This window comes from Ochlerotatus camptorhynchus, unplaced genomic scaffold (assembly GCF_037179485.1).
Source record: "Ochlerotatus camptorhynchus isolate MF236.1 unplaced genomic scaffold, CSIRO-AGI_Acam_v1.1 ptg000858l, whole genome shotgun sequence".
Lineage (NCBI taxonomy): Eukaryota > Metazoa > Arthropoda > Insecta > Diptera > Culicidae > Ochlerotatus > Ochlerotatus camptorhynchus.
This window is the reverse complement of record NW_027041317.1, coordinates 70,263-89,629: the sequence shown is the minus strand read 5'-3', so window position 1 is coordinate 89,629 and position 19,367 is coordinate 70,263. Positions and strand designations below refer to the sequence as shown.

The 19,367-nt window shown below is 41.3% G+C and overlaps 1 protein-coding gene across 1 annotated transcript in view; it reads left to right on the top strand.

Annotated features, from left to right (window-relative positions):
- The window catches only part of LOC135715340 (dystrophin-like), a 197,541-nt gene that overhangs the window by 107,918 nt on the left and 70,256 nt on the right, over positions 1-19,367 (top strand). The window lies entirely within an intron of this gene.

The following is a 19,367-nucleotide window of genomic DNA, read 5'->3' as shown; positions in this document are numbered from 1 at the left end:
AATTCACGCAGTAGAAATAACAATATGTGTATTGATTCAAAAATAATGTCGATTTTTTTTTGTGTTTTGTTTTCTTTTTGCAACAAACAGAATTGCAATTGAATTTTTGAGGCATAAAATCACTGATCACGCCTTCCTTCGGGAAGGGAAGTAAAGCCGTTGGTCACCGGTTCATGAGTTGATGGGTCGATATGTAGGGTCCAGGTGTGGGAGGTGCATTCCTGGCGTCGGGAGCATTGGTACTCAGTACGGAAAACAAGATCGACGGAAAAAAATCAAGGAAAAAAAACTTAAAAATTGATTATATTTAACAACTGCAGCTTCAAGTGCAGCTTACTTGCTTACCTCAAGTCTCAAGATTTTCGGAAATCTCGTACTTATTTCCCGAAATTCACAATTAAAAACAATACTTAATCAAATGAGAAATTTGTTGTTATTATTTACATTTTTGTCCGGGTGAAAACGAGGGAATAGTTGGTAGTTATTTTTGTATTCATGGCCCGGGGAATAGACACAGCAAATAAATGCTAAATTAAAATTAACTATTGTTGGCTTAATAATAGAATATTGTTATTTTTACAATAGTTGCAATTGAAAAGTGGCTTATTAAAACAAAAAGAATCTTATGTTGAATTTATTTGAATAAGTTTTATAGAAACAATAAAATGCAATATAATTTCAACCGGAATTGTTTGTTTAAATACAACTAAAGTTTTGTTTGGTTCAATGCAAACAATTTTCTGTCCGTGTAAGACGTGGACGCCTAAGCTTTTTCACATTTATATCGCTGTAAAGCAACAACTAGAGCGAATTTATATCTGTAAATGTAACCAGATGTTTTTGTTTGCTAACCTGGTTAAAATGTTTACATTTAATTATCATAAAGATAAATCGTCCAGCTCAAACCTTTGTAGGGGTAAGAGGTGGGACCATCATCATCATCATCATCATCATCATCATCATCATCATCATCATCATCATCATCATCATCATCATCATCATCATCATCATCATCATCATCATCATCATCATCATCATCATCATCATCATCATCATCATCATCATCATCATCATCATCATCATCATCATCATCATCATCATCATCATCATCATCATCATCATCATCATCATCATCATCATCATCATCATCATCATCATCATCATCATCATCATCATCATCATCATCATCATCATCATCATCATCATCATCATCATCATCATCATCATCATCATCATCATCATCATCATCATCATCATCATCATCATCATCATCATCATCATCATCATCATCATCATCATCATCATCATCATCATCATCATCATCATCATCATCATCATCATCATCATCATCATCATCATCATCATCATCATCATCATCATCATCATCATCATCATCATCATCATCATCATCATCATCATCATCATCATCATCATCATCATCATCATCATCATCATCATCATCATCATCATCATCATCATCATCATCATCATCATCATCATCATCATCATCATCATCATCATCATCATCATCATCACTGACCTCGATATTCCATCGTAAAAAGCTCATAGGCAACAATCCGGTTTGCCTGCTTCGGGGCATCAACGGTAACGCGCAGTTTGTTTGGTGGCACCCTTAAGATATCGATTACGGCCGAAAAATGTTTTGTTAGATCCTTCGAAATCTGAGAAATATTCAAAGGTGTTTGGGCCGGAAAAAACAACCCACGGACCTTTTGAGTTGTCTGGGTAAGCTTTATGGCGGGGGGTCGCAGAAATTTTTAAGGGAATGGTTGGAGTAGGGGGATCAGGTGGACGAGGTGGCGATGGTGGAGAAGGAAGGGGGTGAAGGAGGCTGTTGTTTAAACATCACCTTTGGATAAGCTCCAGTGCTCGTTTTGGGGACCGAAGTAGTATCCTGAGCTATCCATTTTCTCTTCAGTGAGAAGCAGATTTTCGTATTATGGAGATTTAATATACTCATCATCGGAGATAACTGCTAGCGAAATACCCCCTCCATCATTGATTTCATCCATTGCGGGGTCTTAAGTTCTTCCGCAACAGATTTCGGCGTAAAGAAAAAAAAAAATAATAATAACTAAAAATTTATCAAAACGGTAAAACGGTAACGGTAAAAATAATACTTGATCAAACAAAGCAAAACAAAAGTTTTAAATGAAAAAAAAGTGCCAGGAAAGTTAATCAACACCAAAGGGAGATAAAGGATTAATAAGATTGCAAAAAAAATCAGTAAGGGGAAAAAAGTGAAAACAATTTCAGCAAAAAACAATAAGGTGTCAGAAAAGACAATCAACACTGTATGGAGATTAATCAGGTTGCGAAGAACGGAAAATAACAGTTTGTTACTTAACTCTCCACACAAGCGCTCGGAGTGTGGCTGATGACGATGATCTATCCTGATGTGAGGATGATGGTGATGATCGTTCTATTGTTGCCTTCGAGTGTTTGCAACAAAGTACCGGCTGGCTCGCCGCCTGGTGAACTCGATGATCTTGATTTTTCAGTGGCGTGATGCGATGAAATTTGTTGGTTACAGGTGAACAGTTCATCTGCCGGACTCGGCCGGAAATGACTGCTTCCTTTCTCGAACGATTAAGCGGTAATTAAAATTCCGCGATGCTAACTACACTGTTGTATACTACAACACCACTCAGTATGAAAGCGGATTGAAAAAAAACTCAATAGGGGAAAACAACTAGTACCGATAACGGTGGGCAAGCAATACTAGACCGAAAAGTCGAATGTTCGATGTGGAATGAAGAAATTATTTAAAAAACCGGATAATCCACTACTGTGCAAATTTTCTGACAGTATCCCGAGCAGGAACGAATATCTCGATACCTTAAATTGGTATGGATGAGCCTGACATAAGAGGTAAAATACCAAAAAATAATACTAAATAAATGTTCCCACAATACCATTCCAATACCAAATTATGATAATGCAATACCGAAACAATACCACCCAGGTATTGTTTTGGTATCCAAATATCAAGTTTTGGTATTTACAAAGTATTTTGCATGTAATTCATATTATTCTTTGGTATTTTACCTCTTATGTCATGCTGGTCAATACCAAATTTTGGTATCAGATCAGAATTAGGTATTCATTAGTTATTTTCTCCTGCTCGGGATGTCTATGGAAACAGAATCAAATGCGCCGTTAATATCCAAAACGACTGAAGTCAATTGCTCCTTGGCCGGCACCGGTGATGTAGTGGTTTAGAGCGAGGTTACTAGAAAACAATGCTTGGACATGCTTAGAGCAGGTGTGGACGTCGATTAAACTGGGCGATCGTACCTTGTTTTTCTGTGCGGTTTACTTTCCTCCCGACCGTATACGGGAGCGTGACCTCATCGAAACCCATTGCCAACAAGGTTGCAAAGACTCATTTCAGCTAAAACAATGTTTTTCTAAACTATGAAATAATTAGATATATCAGTATCAATCAGGCTAAGGCCTTGTTGTCCTCTGCTGTCCGAAGAAGTCGTCTCCACTCTACTCGATCCATGGCCACAGTTCGCCAGCCTCGTAGTCTGCGAAGGGTCCGCAGGTCACCTTCTACTTGGTCGATCCACCTTGCCCGCTGCGCGCCTCTTCTTCTTGTTCCTGTTGGGTCGCTTTCTAGAACCATTTTCACTGGGTCGTCGTGCGGCATTCTTACGACGTGCCCAGCCCACCGTAGTCGCCCAATTTTTGCAATGTGGACGATGGATGGTTCTCCCAGCAGCTGGTGCAATTCGTGGTTCATTCGCCTCCTCCACGTTCCGTCATCCATCTGCACTCCACCGTAGATGGTACGCAACACCTTCCGTTCGAAAACACCAAGGGCGCGTTGGTCCTCCACGAGCATAGTCCAGGTCTCGTGGCCGTAAAGGACCACCGGTCTAATCAGCGTCTTGTAGACAGTCAACTTCGTGCGGCGGTGAATTTTATTCGACCGGAGCGTCCTCCGGAGTCCAAAGTAGGCACGATTCCCTGCCATAATGCGTCTTTGAATTTCTCTGCTGGTATCATTTTCGGCGGTCACCAGTGAGCCCAAATACACGAACTCATCGACCACCTCGATTTCGTCACCGTCAATCTGAACTCGGGGTGGGAGGCTAACATTGTCTTCCCTAGAACCTCTTGCTTTCATATATTTTGTCTTTGATGCGTTGATGGCAAGTCCAATCCGTCTAGCTTCAGCCTTCAGTCTGATGTACGTTTCCGCCATCATCTCAAAGTTCCGTGCCATAATGTCAATGTCATCGGCGAAACCAAGGAGCTGGATGGACTTCCTGAATATCGTGCCACTCGTGTCTATCCCAGCTCTTCTGATCACACCTTCTAACGCGATGTTGAACAGCAGACACGAAAGTCCATCACCCTGCCGTAACCCCCTTCGAGATTCAAAGGGACTCGAGAGTGTCCCCGATACTCGAACAACGCACGTCACTCGATCCATCGTCGCCTTGACCAATCGCGTCAGTTTATCCGGAAATCCGTACTCGTGCATAATCTGCCATAGCTGATCTCGATCGATTGTGTCGTATGCGGATTTGAAATCGATGAACAAATGATGTGTGGGCACGTTGTATTCGCGGCATTTCTGCAGAACCTGCCGAATCGCGAAAATTTGGTCCGTGGTAGCGCGGGCACCCATGAATCCCGCCTGGTATTGCCCCACGAACTCTCTTGCATATGGTGACAGACGGCGGCATAGAATTTGGGAGAGTACCTTGTAGGCGGCGCTCAGCAGTGTGATCGCGCGGTAGTTGCAGCAATCCAACTTGTCGCCCTTTTTGTAGATTGGGCATACGACACCTTCCATCCACTCCTCCGGTAATATCTCCTCCTCCCAAATCTTGGCAATTACCCAGTGCAGCGCTCTAGCCAGTGCTTCACCACCGTATTTCAATAGCTCACTTGGTAGTTGATCTACACCAGTTGCTTTGTTGTTCTTCAGCCGACCGATCTCCTCCTCAACTTCTTGAAGATCAGGGGCCGGTAGCCTGTCGTCTTCTGCGCGTGCTCCAAGGTCTGTTGCCGTGCCACCTTCGTTTTCTGCTGCTTCACCGTTGAGGTGCTCGTCATAGTACTGCTTCCACCTCTCAATCACCTCACACTCGTTCGTGAGAAGGTTACCGTCCAAGTCCTTGCACATATCGGCTTGCGGCACGTAGCCTTTGCGCGAACTATTTAGCTTCTCGTAGAACTTCCGTGTGTCGTTTACGCGGTACAGATTTTCCATCGCCTCGCGATCTCGATCTTCCTGCTGACGCTTCTTCCTTCGGAAAACCGAGTTTTGTCAATTCCGCGCTTGTCTGTATCGCTCCACATTCAATCTCGTGCGGTGTTGCAGCATTCTCGCCCGTGCTGCATTCTTCTCCTCTACTAACAGTTTGCATTCGCCGTCAAACCAGTCATTTCTTCGGTCCGGGATTGCAGTACCTAGTGCCGCTACAGCAGTACTACCTATGGCTGAACGGATGTCCCTCCAGCCATCTTCAAGAGAAGCTGCGCCAAGCTGCTCTTCCGTGGGTAGTGCAACTTCCAGCTGCTGCGCGTAGTCCTGGGCAACTCCGGTGTCCCGTAGTTGCTCAATGTTGGGTCGTGGCGTTCGACTTCGACGTGTGTTATGCACCGTCGAGAGTTTTGAGCGCATGCATACTGCAACTAGGTAGTGGTCCGAATCTATGTTCGCACTGCGGTACGTGCGGACGTTGATAATGTCGGAGAAGAATTTCCCGTCGATTAGAACGTGATCGATTTGGTTTTCTGTGTGTTGGTCAGGTGATCTCCAGGTGGCTTTGTGGATATCCTTGCGGAGGAAAAAGGTACTTCGAACTACCATACCCCGGGAGGCTGCAAAGTTCACGCATCGTTGGCCGTTGTCGTTCGATACGGCATGCAGGCTGTTTGGCCCGATTGCCGGTCTATACATTGCCTCCCGTCCTACCTGAGCGTTCATGTCGCCGATGACGATTTTGACGTCCCGTTGCGAACAGCCGTCGTACACCTGCTCCAGCTGCGCATAGAACGCTTCTTTCTCGTCGTCGGGTCTCCCTTCGTGTGGGCAGTGCACGTTGATGATGCTGTAGTTGAAGAAACGGCCCTTAATCCTCAACTTGCACATCCTCGCGTTGATCGGCTGCCAACCAATCACGCGTTGGCGCATCTTACCCAGCACTACAAAGCCGGTTCCCAGCTCGTTGGTGGTGCCACAGCTCTGGTAGAAAGTAGCCGCTCGATGCCCGCTTTTCCATACCTTTTGTCCCGTCCAGCAAAGTTCCTGCAGTGCTACGACTTCGAAGTTGCGTGGTTGAAGTTCGTCATAGATTAACCTATCGCAACCCGGGAAGCCGAGCGATTTGCAGTTCCATGTTCCGAGTTTCCAATCGTAGTCCTTATTTCGTCGCGTAGGTCTGTGCCGATTGTTCCGATCCGTATTTCTTTCTTCGGTATTTGCAACTTTGTTTTTTTCCAGGGCGGCTTGTTGGGCCTGCCCCAACCCCCTGTCTCGCCGGGGGACCATCGTGCACAGCTCTGTTTAGAGTCCCACGCTGGCACTAGGACGGTGATCAGCCGCTCCTAACATGGAGAACAGACGCCGTTTTGAGCCGCACCTCCATGGTGAGCAGACGCTCAGGTTTGGTGAAGCATTTCCTCTATCACCGTACTATGGTTACCGCGCCAGTGTTCGCGGTAATAATTAGATGCCATGATCAAATTTTGAATTGGTAGGATACAAGAAGAGGTTGCAAAGAATGTGTTTGACATATTAAACCTGTTTATTTCACTTCTTGAGAGTCACAATCAGCGATTTTTCACAAACTCACTCACTCACTCACTCACTCACTCAGCGATCAGCAAATCGCTGATTGTGACTCATAGAAAGCAAAATTTACAGGTTTTATGTTTCCAACGCATACTTTGTAACCTCTTCTTGTAAGTTACAAGTAAAACATACCATCATACCATTTTTTGGTTTTATTATTCCGAAAAACATTATTTTAGCTGAAATGAGTCTTTGCAACCTTGATTGCCAATCGGTTTTCTCTGTTCTGGATACCGCCAAAGCAACCGATGAAGTTATTGTGTTTGATGACTTCAATCTCCCGGGGATTTCATGAAAAAAAAACTCGCAACGGCTTCCTCTCTCCTGACATTGATGACTCTGTCATCCATTCGTACACGCAGAAAAAAAATATTTTAAAAGTAATAATATTTGACGTAAAATCAATAAGAATTTCATTTTGTTTTGGCTGCAAAAAGAAATCATTATTGTTTCAACAATCCAGTAGTTTTGTTTCTAAAAACCCATGGATTGTTAAATCCAAAAGAAAATTTTTTAGAATTTACAAGAGCTTTCATGGTTTTGACGTAAGCTATCAAATTTGGCAGCTGGGTCAACAACAAAAATATGTTTGTTTTTAAAAGAGATTTCTTGTTGATTCAATCATATTTATTTTATAAAGTCTGACAATTCACGCAGTAGAAATAAAAATAAGTTTATTGATGTAAAAATAATATGGCAATTTTTTTTATGTTTCGTTTTCATGTTGAAACAAAATTGCAGAAATTGTAATTGAATTTCTGAGGCATAAAATAAAAGCCCCCGGTTCATGAGTTGATGGGTCGATGTGGGAGCTGCCTTCCTGGCGTCGGGAGCATTGGTACTCAGTACGGAAAACAAGATCGACGGAAAAAAATAAAGGAAAAAAAAACAGAAAAATTGATTATATTTATCAACTGCAGCTCGAATAGCAGCATACTTACTTAACTCAAGTCTCAAGATTTTCGAAAATCTTGCACTTATTTCCCGAAATTTACAATTAAAAACAATACTTACGTGGAACGCGTAAGTATTGTTATTGTTTACATTTTTGTCCGGGTGAAAACGAGGGAATGGTTGGTAGTTATTTTTGCTTTCATGGCCCAGAGAATGGACACAGCAAATAAATGCTAAATTAAAATTAACTGTTGTTGGCTTAATAATAGAATATTGTTATTTATGCAATAGTTGCATTTGAAAAGTGGCTGATTAAAACAAAAAGAATCCTATTTTGAATTTATATGCATAAGTATTATTGAAACAACAAAAAGCAATATAATTTCAACTGGAATTGTTTGCTTAAATACAATTAAAGATTTTTTTGGTTCAATGCAAACAATTTTCTGTCCGTGTACGCTTCGCTCCTTCTGGACAATTACAGCTCAGCCACTATTTATCAAATCAACCATGTTATTAACCAGAACAACCGCAGTTTGTATCTTTGTTTTGTAAGCGCTCAGGACATGGCTCCTTTCTTATGCGAGGCGCCCACTCCTCTGGTGAGACTGGATCGTCACCACCCGACGCTACTGGTGACGTTAAGTACTAAACTGATGCATGATTTTAATATTTCACCTGCCACCGTTTCCTACGATTTTGGCAACGCCGACCATGGTAGTATCGCCGAGTTACTCTCCAATTTAGATTGGGACGACTTATTGGACACCGTTGACATTGAGTCCGCCGCTCAAACTATTTCCAATGTCTTGGCATATATCATTGACAGACACGTTCCGAAAAAGATTCATCATCATACGACCCATCCACCATGGCATACGAGCGAATTTCGTCGACTGAAATCAGGAAAGAGAGCCGCTCTTAAGAAATTCACCAAGCACCGCACACTATCCCTTCAACGTCACTATGTCAGGATCAATCACGCATACAAACGAGTTGCGAAACGGTGCTTTCTTCAGTATCGACGTGGATTGCAGAGAAAGCTTAAGTCACGTCCCAAGCAGTTTTGGAAGTTTGTCAACGAACAACGTCATGAAGCTGGTCTGCCGTCGTCTATGACACATAATGGTAACGTGGCCTCATCTACGCAAGATATCTGTCAGCTGTTCTCTGAAAAATTTGCTATTGTCTTCACGGACGAGAGACTGAGTGACGACCATGCCCGATTGGCTGCCAGTTACGTACCACTCTCTGGCCAAACCATGAGCAGAATTGACATCAATCCCGAGATGTTTTTCAGGGCTTCCTCGAAGCTCAAGTCGTCGTACAATCCGGGTTCTGACGGAATTCCATCGGCGTTCCTCAAAACGCACTTGGCGAGTTTGTTGTCTCCACTGCTGCACGTTTTTCAACGGTCTGTGGACGTCGGAGTTTTCCCATCCTGTTGGAAGCTAGCGCACATGTTTCCAGTACATAAAAAAGGAAACAAACAGGACGTTGGCAACTACCGTGGCATTACTTCGCTTAGCGCTGTTGCTAAATTGTTCGAACTCGTTGTTATGGAACCGTTACTCGCTCACTGTAAGCCGTATATTAGTATCGACCAGCATGGTTTCATGGCTGGTCGCTCCACTGCCACTAACTTGCTGTGCCTTACTTCCTACATCTCTAACAGCATGTTGGATCGTGCTCAGACGGATGTCATTTATACTGACTTATCTGCTGCCTTCGATAAATTGAATCACCGCATATCAATCGCTATACTGGACAGGCTTGGTATCCACAGCTGCCTTTTGCAATGGTTTCAGTCGTACGTCTGCGATCGCTATCTTACTGTTGCCATTGGTGATGACCAGTCCCGTACGTTCGCTGCCACATCCGGCATACCCCAGGGTAGTCACCTGGGACCGCTGATTTTCCTGATTTATTTCAACGACGTGAATCTGGTAATTGAGGGACCACGATTATCTTACGTAGATGACCTTGAACTCTACCTCCGAATTCACTCAATTGAAGACTGCTGCTTCCTTCAACGTCAGCTGAATGCTTTTGCTGATTGGTTTTTTCTGAATCGTATGGAGGTTAACCCGTCCAAATGCTCTGTTATCTCTTTTTCGCGCAAGAAAGAGACTATTATGTTCAAGTATGTTTTGTTAGGCACTGAAATTGAGCGCGTCAGCTAAATTAAGGACCTAGGCGTGATTCTGGATACAAAACTCTCTTGCAAGCAGCACATCTCGCACGCCGTCGACAAAGCTTCTAGAATTCTAGGGTTTATCTTCAGGATTGCCAAAGACTTCACGGATATCTACTGCCTTAAATCGTTGTACTGCTCCTTGTCTCGCTCCATATTAGAATACTGCTCGGCTGTCTGGACTCCTCACTAAAACAACGGTGTCGAAAGAGTTGAGTCTGTTCAACGACGGTTCCTGAGATATGCGCTACGTAAACTGCCGTGGACGGATCCTTTCCGATTGCCTAGCTACGAAAGTCGTTTGTAACTGATCCATCTGGAGCGCCTGTCGGTCCGTAGAGATACAGCAAGGGCATTGCTAATTGCGGATATTTTGCAAGGACGCACCGATTGCCCTGTCCTCCTTGAGCAAATTGACATCAATGTTCAACCCCGAGCCCTACGAAATAATTCAATGCTGCGCCTGCCCATACAACGAACTAATTAAAGCATGTTCGGTGCAATCGGTGGTTTACAGAGACTCTTCAATAGGGTCTCCGCACTGTTTGATTTTGAACTGACTCGCTGTTTCGCCGGAGGTTTAGTTCGTTTTTTTCTAGATCAGTTTAGTTTGTTTAGTAATGTTCCTTTTTTACGAGATGACTATCTATGTACTTATTGATGTTTTGTTTTAGTACTTTTCATGTTTAGTTTAAGTTACATCATTGGGGAAAATAACGCCGAATGATGTTCAGTCATATAAATAAATAAATAAAGTGTAAGCGTGACTGCTTTCTCACCCCAATGGGTCTGGGTTCAATCCCAGCCGAGGTCGGTGGGATTTTTCTGAGGGATAAAAATCTCTGGTCGCGTCTTCCTTCGGAAGAGAAGTGAAGCCGTTGGTCCCGGCCCACGTGTGTTGTGGATGGGTGCGATATCTTACGCAGGTGTGGAAGCTGCTTTCCTGCGCATTCGATTGCCGTCAATGGATGGCAATCGATGTCCGTCGGTGATTGGCACTAGATTGCGGAACAGAGACCGATGTTAAATAAAAGAAATAAGAAGAAGAAGAAGAATTGCTCCTTGTGCGCAAAGGCCAGTTGAATATCAACAAGATGAAAGCTCGCTTGACAATCGTTTGTTCCTTTACTCTTTGGGAAACCAAACTGCGTATTTGAAAGTAGGTTGTTTGATTCAACCCAATGGTCAAGTCTAGATAGGATCATTTTTTTTCTAATAATTTCCGCAGGCATGATAATATTGAGATCGGAAGAATTGTGATCAGACGCTGGTTTCCTAGGCTTTTGAATACCTATTATTTTAACCTGTCTCCATGCTGGTGGAACTATATTGAATTCCATAAATGAATTATATAGGTTAAGTAATCGTCTTTTAGCTATATCGGGAAGGTCGACCTTCTGAATTTGATCATATCGCTTCTCGGAGCAGAGTTATTCGATGAAAGAAGTGCCATTGAAAATTCTAGAATTGTGAATGGTTCATCCAGAGAACCGTTACTTCGGGCTATATCCCGTAAAGGTGGTTGTGCTGGTACAGAGTCTGGACAAACTTTTTTGGCGAAGTCGAATATCCATTGGGAGGAGAATTCTTCACTCTCATTGGAAGATGAGTGGTTTCGCATATAGCGAGCCTTTTTCCAAACCGTTGTCATCCAGGTTTCTCTAGAAAGTCTCTCGATAAAAGTACGCCAGTAATTTTGTTTCTTTGCTTTTAGTAAGTTTTTAAGCTTTTTTCAAGCTCGAGATACTTTTCAAAAAGCTCAGATCTTTCATGTCTACGATAATCTTAAAAGGCATTGGATTTCTCAAGATACAACTTTGTGCATTCGTCATCCCATCCAGGGGTGGCGGGTCTTCTTAACAAGGATGCACTTGGAACACGTCGTCGCTTCTAATGCGCTTTTGTAGATTAGTTCGGTAAAGAAACGATACTCGTCCAATGGTGGTAGAGGATCGGTAGAATCAATACCAAGAGTTACCGCCGTTACAAATTTTTGCCAATCAATGTTCCTCGTGAGGTCAAAAGTAACATGAATTGACTGATCTGTTTTTAGACGACCACTTTTGATTTAAATGCAAAGATCTTTGTTCTTAACATTTAATTTGGCAAGCGTCAATGCCTGAAATTATTCGGATTGAGATTTTATAGAAGGAGTAGCACTTTTTGATGCCCAAAAGTACGCCACCATATGAATCATCTCGGTCCAGGCGTATAATGTTAAAATCGTAAAAGTTTAGTAGTAGGTATTAAACTACGACTGTTCCATTGTAATAAATTGATCGTATCTTGATCCTCACTCCACGAATTATCCATCGAAAGATATGAATTCACCAATTAGGGGCTATGATACAGTCAATTGCGTGAAGTAGTTTGCGACTATAAGTACAAGCAGGTCAATAAGCCCTCGAAGTGGCGATTCGTAGGGAAAGCCGAGGGCATTCAAAATATTATCCACAATGTCCTTAAATTTAATCTTTCCTCGCTTATACGGGAGAGTTTTCTTTGAATTGCGAGTAGACGTGGTGTTTATTTTTAGTAAGCTCTTACGATTACCTTATTAGGTAGCGGCGGGGTGGAATAGCTGCAGCAAGGATCAGATGGAGCAGCAATTACCGATTTGTTCGGCATTTCCATAAATTCCCGTGTAGTTCATCGGAAGACAAAATATCATAGCTGTTTCCCTTTTGTGCGGCTGATGCCAACGAAGCAGAGGTTCCATTTTGCAACTTAACCATTTCTGCATACGTCAGCTTGGAGCATTCTTTAATGGAACGCTTCGCATTGTTGGTACGCTTCTTGTACGCGGGGCAGTCCTGCAAAGCATGAAGAGGTTCTTTGCCACAGTAAGCTCATTTAGTTTCTTCCTGTTGGCAAGCACCCTCCAAGTGGTCTTGGCTACATTTGCCACAACGGGGCTTGTTGTCACAAAAAGCAGTTGTGTGTCCAAACCTTCTGCAGTTGGTACAATTATATACCCTTGGTACAAAAAGTCACAACGGAAAAAAACATTTTCAATCTCTAAACATTTTGGGAGAACCGATCCAGCGAATGACACCTGTAGCGAGCCTGAAGGGGAATAAGTCTTTTTACCATCTACCGTGGTCGCTGAATACAATATTCTGCAACTCAGAACGTCCACGGTAGATGTAGCAGCATTTTGAAAGAGCCCCATACCTTCCAAGACGTCTTCACACGTAAGGCTCACTGCAGAGCCCACGCCGTCTATCTCCACATCTCGAGATGTAATACTCTTCGTTATAACCCTCGTCGTCAGCAATATAATTTGCGATATTATATGTAGGAACAGTTACACGCAGTTTGTATCGATTGACCTGATGAAATTCGGTCCTCGAGAAACGACGCGTCAACGTTCTTCTAATCCCTAAGAAGTTTAGGGCTTTCTCTTTCTGCTGAAAGTAGACAACCCAAGGCGAGGCAGAGGACGCCTGGTAATGACGTTTTCTAACTTTATCATTGGGAGGCTTAAAGCTCCTCTTTGCCTCATCCATACGAACTCGAAACCTGTTTAAAGAAGCATTTATTTTTACTTTTTTATTGACGAACCACCCTATGTGGAACGATTCCACTGGGGGAGAGAGAGACGATTCTACTGCTTATATTGTTGCTGCTTTGCAACAATAGATGCCGGTCGTACACACCGTCTGTGTGCTGGCTCACTTCTTTCTGCTGGTTATTTATGCCAGTCATACACACCGTCCGTGTGTTTTGCCGTATGGTCTATTTCACGGCTCTTGCTGCTGGCTATGGCTAAGGCTGGCAAGATAAATTTCGGTATCGTCGAAGCGGGTTTTAAGGTGGACAGTCCGACCGTAGGCTTCGCCATTTTGAAGAACAAATTTACAGCAAATTGAAAAACAAAATTAGGTATCAAATTTGTCAATTGCGTAAACTGAAATCAAATTATGATTTCAGTTTGATGTTGATATCAAAACATGATTTCAATTTGCTGTCATTTTGATGCTGAACTTTGCTCGGGTAGTGTGATAGGGTTACCCGAGCAAAGTCCAGCATCAAAATGACAGCAAATTGAAATCAAGTTTTGATATCAACATCAAACTGAAATCATAATTTGATATCAGTTTACGCAATTGACAGATTTGATACCAAATTTTGTTTTCATTTTGCTGTAGATTTTCTCTTCAAAAATATGTTGTTGCGGGTTTGTTTTCATTGCCTTAGCATAACACCAAATTGAATACTTGTTTTGTTATCAACAGGAAAAATGGATATAAAATAGAGTTTTCAGTTTGCTCTCACTGATAGCAGAAATAGTTTGCAATATGTTATCACAGGAAGATTTTTTTGCTCTCAATTTTGATATTTTAACCGTTAACGACCAAAACGACAACAACCTGAGGAAAATAAACTTTCAAATAGGAATTTTTTCTGATGCTAACAAATCACTGAGACAATCACACTTTAGCAATTTGCATCTGCCAATACATGTTGACGTTGCTCAAAGAACAGCTAGCTACTACCGGATACAAAGCCAGACGCAATGCCCACCAACCGTGTCGCCAAACTGGATCACAAAATAAAAATCGATCCGGTGATACTTTTTATACGGTTACATATTCTATCTGCATCAACTTTGTTGTCTGTTACACTGAAGATAGAACGAATGCAGATTTGAACTCTTTTAAATTTGACAATTAAAATTTCAAATTGTGGCCAAGCAACATTGGATTCCGCAATCATTACACCCTTCGTAATGTGTGGCCGACCCACGTCAACAAATTGAACCGTGCGGCCCTTGACACTGTCAATAATGATTAAAAATGCTGTAGCCGATCGGTTGAGCACCACTGCTATCTTAGTACCCTAGTTTTTTATACTGATTTTTCTCAAGAGAGAACATCGCAAGCATGAATGAAAAATAACTATGAAAAGGCATCTAATAGAATATATATGTACGGTTAGGTTACCTGACTGTATACTTAAATTGATGTAATTATATATTTTTACTATTTTGACATTGACAGAAACTATTGTGCGTAGCCATCCATTAATAGGAAAACTTCCAATAGGTACTACATATTATCAAAATGAGACATATTTCGTTTTACTCCCACCTATATTGGCCCTTTTTGTGTTGGAATGTCATCTGCAGATTTAAGGTGATTTTCTCTTAAATTCTCTATTTTTCTCAATGGGATATACCTCGGGAAACGAGAGAATCACGAGAATAAAAGAGATAGCTACGAATGTACTGGGAGAATATCCGATAAATGTGTCGAAGATGTTCAGGAAAATTTTCTCTTTTGGTGCAGAAAACTGAGCGGGAAATGGGAAAACAGCATCCAACATTATGGTTATGTGTCAGTCTGAGCGCCGCTACGGTTTTACCAACATCTATGTCTCGTCGTCGGGTACATTGCTGTGTTTTAGTGTGAAAATTTGATTGAATACCCTCTTGTGCAATTTTATGGTAGAAAAATGAATGGATATTAATTTTATTCTGCTATTCGACAAAACCGTACGAATTAAAAATAGGATCTGTGCATTTGATTCCGAATAAGCCTGTAATCAAACTATAGCAATGGCTCCTGTTAATTAGGAAAATATTGTCCTGTGATGATCATTGCTAATAAATAAATAAATTAAATAACGCTCAGATCATACAAATTACGGTTGTGCAAGTTTGATAGAGGTGTTGAATGAATTCAAATAACTTACGTTTCAGCAAAAGGAAGATAATTATTCGAACAGACATATTTGCGTAGTGCTTTCATTAGATAATTTGAAATAGAAAAACACAGTAACAAAGAGTGGTTTCCAGAGAATCCAAATCATGTCTCGTAGTATTTCACTCGCCATTTCCGCCAAATTCGATATCAAATCAAATATACATTAGCGGCAAATGTCTTGAATTAGTTTTATGCTAAATAATCATATACAAATACATTGTAGGTATAATGAAAACAATGTCAATAAATGCTTTTATGAAATGTGTTGAAGCCTGAAACGCGTGTGCAAGCGCTTTATTAACATTCCATATAAAAAAACGGGTCAATCCCAAGTGTGCAAATGCCATTGCTGTTGTTAGTTTCAGTTTCAGTTTTTGGTTGTTTTTATTACCTCTTATTATTTGACCGCTTTCCTCTGCATTTGCTATCATTGCATACAATTCACATTACGTATGTTGTTTTACCCTTAACAATACTCCTAATTAGTGAGTGGTATAGTGGTAAGCGTGATTACCTCTCACCCCAACAGGCCTGGGTTCAATCCCAGTCGGCGCCGCCGAGATGTTCTGAGGCATAACATCTTTGATCACGCCTTCCTTCGGAAGGAAAGTAAAGCCGTTGGTCCCCGGTTCATGAGTCGATGTGTTGATAGGTAGGGTCCAGGTGTGGGAGCTGCCTCCCTGGCGTCGGTAGCATTGGTGCTCAGCACGGAAAACAAGATCGACGGAAAACAAATCAAGGAAAAAAATTCTCTTAATTTAAATAAAACTAAGAATCCGTTTTCAGAGATAAGACGCAGATGGTTGAAAATGCTCAATTTATCTTCTCAAACTGTTATCCGGATTTATTAAATGATTAAATGTTTTACTTGTCAGTTACTTTGATTAGTTTTTTGAGTGTGTCAAAAATAGTAAATCGTTGATTGGGAAAATTAATTTGATAATAGCATTGTTGTTTAATAGCAATTCTCAATTAAGTTGTTTATTAGCAATTCTCATAGCAAAATGAGCAAATGCAACCTTGTATAATGGCGGCGCCGATGGTGCAGTGGTAAGCGTGATTACCTCTCACCCCAGCAGACCTGGGTTCAATCCTTTGGTGCTCAGCACGGAAAACAAGATCGACGTATGATTATGATGATGATGATGATGGTCCCACCGTTAACCCCTACAAAGGTTTGAGCTGGACGATTTATCTTTAAGATAATTAAGTATAACAATTAACCAGATTAGTAATCAAAAACGAACAAATTACAGTTGCAGATATAAATTTGCTCAACACTTTTCAGTTTCTTCACAGTGATATAAATGTGAAAAAGCTTAGGCGTTCACCTCTTTCTTCACCTTTTTGTCCACCTCAAATATTCACAAGCATTCCCAGCGATCAAGTGTTCATGAATAATGAACAAAGCATTTAAATACACTAGCAAACCCGCAATCTGATGCAATCGTAATTTTCAGCAACGTCAGGAATGCTCATGAACCCCCGACATTCAGCCAGAAAATTTACTACACAATCAAGGCATCTTCCAAATAAGCATCAATGTTTTTTTTTTCAAATGTAAAGTTAAGTCCTCTATATCCGTAATACGCGCGCGAGACTCAAACCTTTGTAGGCTACTCAAAATTAAATTATATTCCCGGTCTGTTCGCGGTGATGTTGGAAAATTTTCCGAGTGTCTGGGCATAGAGTTTCATTGTGCTTGCCACACAATATACAAAATTGTGCATTGGTGTTGGCGTAGAAAGCATTCAATCATCACATCACCATGGAAGTGAATCTAGAATACTAAGTTAAGAGCCAACAAAACGCTCGCTACAGAAGCGTAGAGAGCGTAGAAGAAGAAAAAATCTTCCGTGAAAACCTGGAAAACGTCTAGATTTTGATAAATCCACTACGCAAGTAATCTTGTTTCAATCATTTGAATAATTCCTTAATTTCACATATTGATAGTGGCACAAGTTTTAACAAATCCGATGTTATCATTTATTTGTATTACCTGATCAAAACTAATCATTTTGTTCAAACTAAATTTCTATTTCTATCAAAAATTTGCCGCATGATGAACAAAATTGATCTAAAATAAGGGTTTAGTACTGCATAGTTATTTTAAAATACTTTTTCGGGCCTCTACCATGGTGACGATAGTGACGTGTTACGTTGATCGCAAATCGAACAAAAATGCTGCTGAGGCAATTGCTGACTCGTTTTCAATCTAATCTAATCCAATCTAATCTAATCTAATCTAATCTAATCTAATATAATCTAATCTAATCTAATATAATATAATACAAACGCAACCAGTACGAGAAAGCATCCTGGTTAGATGAGGTCTAATCATTTTTCTTGTCTAATTGATGTTTACAACATATATGAGATATGATATAAACATCAATACGGCCAGGCCTACTGCGTTGTATTTGCCGCAAAGATGATTCTTGGAAATGAATGGGAACATTTCTTGAATCTACAGGGGTGGAAAGATGCGTGGACCGTACCAAACACTCCGAGTTACTATGCGTAGTTGTGTGTAATGTGTAAATATTTGTACAATATTGAAGAAACATAAAATAATGCAATGGAAGGATCTTACCGAATTTTTTCCTATGTTGGTAATGATTCTTTTGCGCCTAAATGTTTCATGCATTGCATCCGCTCCTTATTTATCATGGGGTTTGGGATGCAATTCCTCGTCATTGCTCGTGGTTATGTTTAGTGGTGTGCTGGAAATCATTTCTTTCACTAGAAACTACTGCTCCTGGCTGATCCGCCAGCCTTGCATCGAGCTGGAACCGCAAGCAAGCAAATCAATTGCCTCCTCGCTCGAATCCTTCGTTGTGAGTGGCTCCGATAGATACGCGCCCATTTTGGCTTGCAGGCAGCAGCACTTTGCAGGAGAAAATTTGCAAGTTCGATTTGAACATACTTCCACTGGATATCACCGTTACCTCCTGGACTTATTTTGTAACTTCCGGCTTCCGGATCGTTATGCATTTGTAACTAAACCCAAAAGGACACGATTCAACAGCGTACATTAGAAAATTCAGCGGAGATATGCTTTTTCGCAACGTTTCACGGCGGCGACGAAGGAAGAAGAAACCCGGTTTGTTCACTCGCGTTAATCATAAAAACTATTTCGATCCTATTTTTTTAAATAACCAAACACAGCACTAATAAACACACGCGAAATTATTGAAAAAGTTTTCAGGTGTCCAAAATGCACCAGCTAAAGGACTTATTGCACTAAATTTTCAATAAACATCTCGGAAAATAGAGCAGCAGCAAATTCAAAACACGTCAGTTTCAATGCACGGCCTACCTTGATCTCCCGCAATTGCTGACTCGTTTTCAAGTGCAATAAGATACGGTCAAAATTTGGTCAATATCAACTTGACGTATTTCTTTCAATTTTGCATTTAAAAAACCTGAACACCCCTCATTTTGAAGGTGTGTGTGTGTAGAATGTTGCTCCTATTTTGATTTTGGAATTCACTCTTCATTTGTCAAAATGCCGTCCAAGCAAGAAGAGCAGCGTATCAAAATTTTGCTCACGCATCGCGAAAATCCGAGCTACTCGCACGCAAAGTTGGCAAAATCGCTAAAAGTTGCCAAATCAACCGTTACAAATGTAATTAAAGTGTTTGAGGAACGTTTGTCGACAGCCAGGAAGTCTGGATCGGGGAGAAATCGAAAACCGGAAGCCACTGAGACGACAAAGAGAGTTGCCGGTAGT